This window comes from Lampris incognitus, chromosome 2, assembly GCF_029633865.1.
Source record: "Lampris incognitus isolate fLamInc1 chromosome 2, fLamInc1.hap2, whole genome shotgun sequence".
Classification (NCBI taxonomy): domain Eukaryota; kingdom Metazoa; phylum Chordata; class Actinopteri; order Lampriformes; family Lampridae; genus Lampris; species Lampris incognitus.
Genome location: NC_079212.1, coordinates 101,824,689 through 101,829,335, shown reverse-complemented (window position 1 = coordinate 101,829,335; position 4,647 = coordinate 101,824,689).

Below are 4,647 nucleotides of genomic sequence, written 5' to 3'. Positions count from 1 at the left end.
TTTAATTAATTCAGCTTTCCAAATATATCGCTGATAGGCCAGTTTCATCAGAAATTGTTCATCACTAAACTTGCTTGCAACTTCATGCAACACTCAGAAACACCCGAATTGCCTCTCTGAGGTCCAAGACTCGCGACAACATTTTACCTCGCGAGAGCGAGCTAGCCTCACCGTGAAACAACATAGCTGAATGTTCAGCTCCCATCTCCTCACAAAGTGCAGAGAACAGCCGTGTTTTCAGGGGTCTCGTTTTGATGAAATTGACCACGTTAACAAGATTGGTCAAAACCTCGTTTAGGTCAGGGCTAATCTGTCTTCATGCTAGTGCTTCTCTGTGTATGACAGTGCATCCATTGCAGATTTGGTGAGTCCCTCTTGATTAGTGCCTGCAATCCCTTCATTTTCCCTACTGTGGTCTGTGCACCATCCATGCAAATGCCTACACAATTCCCCCATTTCAGCCCATGTTCTGTCAGGTAACAGCCAAGAAGCCTAAAGAGCTCATCAGCTGTCGCTCTACTTGGGAGGTACTTGCAAAACAGTAAATCCTAACACAGTGACTCTGACGTGACAAAGTAAACACAAACAATAAACAAGCAGTTTTTATTGCTGTCAGTAGCCTCGTCCACTTGTGAGGTGAAAGGTTTGTCTTTCAATGAGTTGTTCTTCAAGGTCATTTGAAATGTCACATATATGTACGTCTTGCAACTGTATCATTGGACAGAGGGACAGCCTTCAATTTGGTGGCGCTTGTCTCATCAAACATAGTTGACACCGTATGAGTTCCTCTGCTATTGTCTGTCTATCATTAAGGCTCACGTTTACTGTGTACGTTCAGTGAACCACCGCCAGAGTCCAGCTCCATTCCCACACGTCACCGGCCTTGGGAATCAGTTTATTGAGCCTGTTTGCATCCACTACCCTCAACCTGCTGCCCCAACCCACAACAGCAAACAGGAGAGAACTGGCCACCACAGATTCATACCACATCCTAAGCATTGTCTGGCAGATGTTGAAGGACCTCAGCCTCCTCAAAAAGTAGAGACAGCTCTGTCCCTTCATGTAGAGGGCATCAGTATTCTTAGCCCAGTCCAGTTTATTGTCTATAAACACCCCCAGCTACTTGTAGTACCTGGTGTCCACACTGACCCCCCCTGGATGGAAACAGGGGTCACTGGTGTCATGTCCCTCCTCAGATTAACAACCAGATCCTTTGTCTTAGTCACGTTAAGCTGCAGGTGGTTCCGCTCACAAGATGTAACAGTTTCCCACCACAGCCCTGTACTCAGCCTCCTCACCATTGCTGATGCATCTGACTACAGCAGAGTCATCAGAGAACTTCTGAAGATGTTAGGACTCTGTGTGGTAGTTGAAGTCCATGGTGTAGTGGGTGAAAAGGAAGGGAGACAGGACCATCCCCTGCAGAGCCCCAGTGTTGCTGACCATTCTGTCTGACACACAGTGTTGCAAGCGCACATGCTGTAGTCTACCAGTAAGGTACTCATCAATCCAGGACACAAGGCGGCATCTACCTGCATTGCTGTCAGCTTCTCACTCAGTACAGCTGGCCGTATGGTGTTGAAGGCACTAGAGAAGTCAAAGAACATGCCCCTCACAGTGCTCGCTGGCTTATCCAGGTGGGCGTAGGCACGGTTAAGCAGGTAAATGATGGCATCCACAACTCCCAGTCGGGGCTGGTAGGCAAACTGGAGGGGGTCTATGTGTGGCTTGACTGTGGGCCGAAGCTGCTCCAAGATAAGTCTTTCCAGGGTCTTCATAATGTGGGAGGTTAATGCTAGCAGTCTGTAGTCCTTGGAGTCACTGGGACGCAGTGTTTTAGGCACAGGAACGAGGCAGGATGCCTTTCACAGCATGGAGACCCTTTGAAGCCTAAGGCTCATGTTAAAGACATGGTAAAGGACTCCATGTAACTGGGGGGCACAGGCTTTGAGCACTCTGGGGCTAACACTACCCAGGCCTGCCGCCTTGCTTGTGTGAAGTCTCATCAACTGTCTTCTGACATGGTCAACTGTGAAGCACACTGTAGGTGTTACAGGTAGGGGCAGAGGGGGGGGGGGTCGTCAGGTTGGAGAGGGCCATTAGTCTGGGAACTCGGGGGGGGGGGGTAGGGCCCCCACAGGAGGATGGGGGGTTGTAAGAAGGAGGGGGAGGGGGGCAGGGAAGTTGACAGTTGATGAAAGCAGGCAACAGATGAGACCGGGGGGGATGGGGGAGGGTTCATTGTGTCAAATCTGTTAAAGAACACATTAAGTTCATTGGCCCTGTCCAAGCTGCCCTCAACTCCTCTGCTGCCAGTCAAACTGAAACCAGTAATGGTCTTAATACCACTCCAGACCTCTCTCATGTTGTTCTGCTGGAGTTTCTGCTCCAACTTCCTCTTGTAATTATCATTAGCCTCCCTGATTCTCACTTTAAAGTCCCCTTGGATTTTTCTCACCTCCTCCTTATTGCCAGCTCTAAAGGCCCTCTTCTTTGCATTCAGAATGGCTTTGAAGTCCTTCGTTACCCATGGCTTGTTATTTGAATAACAATGGAGGACAGGGGACTGTATTGTCCCAGGGACATCCAGAAAGATGTGGTGGTGTAGTTGTCATAACACTTTTAAGAACACAACACTTGGAGTTATGTTCATACCTGCTGAACCTACAACTCTCAAAACAACCAATGAAAGCAGACCCAGCTCAAATCAAAAGGAAAGTCAATGTATGAAATGCTAATAGTAAATGGATTGCATTTATATAACACTTTTCTAGTCCACCGACCACTCAAAGCACTTTACAATGTAAGCCTCACATTCACCCATTAACACACTGATGGCGGAGGCTGCCATGCAAGGCGCCAACGGGCTTATCAGGAGCAGTGAGGGGTTCAGTGTCTTGCTCAAGGACACTTTGACACACTCTCTGGAGGAGCTGGGGATCAAACCTGGAACCTTCTGATTACTAGACGACACACATTACCTCCTGAGCCATGCCACCCAATGAAGTCTCGACACAAACAAACAAACACACACACACACACACACACACACACACATTTATTGACACAAAGGGCTCCTCTTAACTGAGGATGGACTAAATGTCCGTCCATGTCTTTGTCCACCATTTTTTTCTGAAGAACTATCTCTTCAACAAGGGAAGAGGTGCAAAATACACTCCAACACATTTTAATTCATGTATTTGCTCTTTTTTCAGGCAGTACCGAGGAGAGAGTCCAGAGAAAGAAAGAAAGATGACAAGCAAGTGAGGTGGAGAGAGATGGCTAGAAAAAAGTGCTAATGGGACAAGAAAGCCATCAAATAGCAAGGCGTCTGACACATCCACAGCAAACACACACACACACACACACACACACACACACACACATACAGTTGGCAGCAAATGGTTTGTCAATTTCTGAGAAGGTTTACTATCACAGTCACTACGTTTACCATAGGTGGGCAGCATTTTCAGGTATATCACATTGCTGTTCAAAGAAATACCCTGTGGATACCCTGTGAAATTATAAAGGAGAAATGTATGCAGGAAAAATGATTTGGTCTTGCTGCATTCCTTGTGTGATATGCATTTTCAGCCTCTGTGAAAGTTTTGGATGCATTTCAAATTAATGAGGATATTCATTTAACTGACACCCACTATCCCCTGAAGAGTTTTCCTTCAAATGATAAAGTGAAAGTTGTCAGAAATTCAAATCGTTTAGTTTAACTCTAAGGTAATGATAACTATGATTTAGAAATGACAACTCCCTTCTGCTGTGTGATTGTTTTATGTGAAGAAAAAACAACAACTCTATATATTTGTCCCTTATTTCTAAGCTCTGTTTCCTTTTATTTAGGGTCTGAATTTGAAAGGTGGCTCTCCCGACTCATATTTGGAAAGATGATCACTGCACAATTGCGACTTTGAATTTCAGCTAACACAAAAATTAGGTGGAATAGCAATTATGACCAAAAACATCTGACCCAGTGCTTCTACATGGTCATTGGCGGCAGCATTGTTTGAGTGTAAATGTTATTATTGACTCTCTTTTGTTTGTGAAATCTAATTCCTTTTGAAGACAATATTCCCAATCTGATTTGCATGAACAAGTCACCCACGTATGATTAGCTCCCAACAACAAAACAGGTTAAATAGAGAAAGGAATACTTGGAAGGGTGTTTTCTGCTTCTGTTGATAATGTGTATAGATTGAAGTTTAAATCCTGCTCAGATCGACCCTTCCTATATTCTGTCATCTTTAAGGAGTAATTAGAAGAAAAAAGAAAAGAATAAATTGAAAGGAAAGAGTAAAATCCACTCTTCTTTGCTTCATTCCTGTTTTTCCTATTTACATCTTTCTTGCCTTTGTCCCTTTTGTATTTTCCTGCTTTTACCTTTCTCTCTTTCTTTCTCGTCTTCCTTTGTTCGTTATGGCCATTTCAACTTGTTTGTTTGCACCCCCCCGCTCTCCATCACTTTTCTTCCATGAATCCCTTCCCTCGCATTCAGCCCTCACTTCTTCTATGCATCAAATCCACTATACCACATGAGGGGACGATTTAAAAGAGAATTTCAGTATTTCCAGCCATTTGTCATCTTATCTCTCCTGTTCCTGCCACCCTCCCCATTTTTTCCTCTTTTGCTCTGTT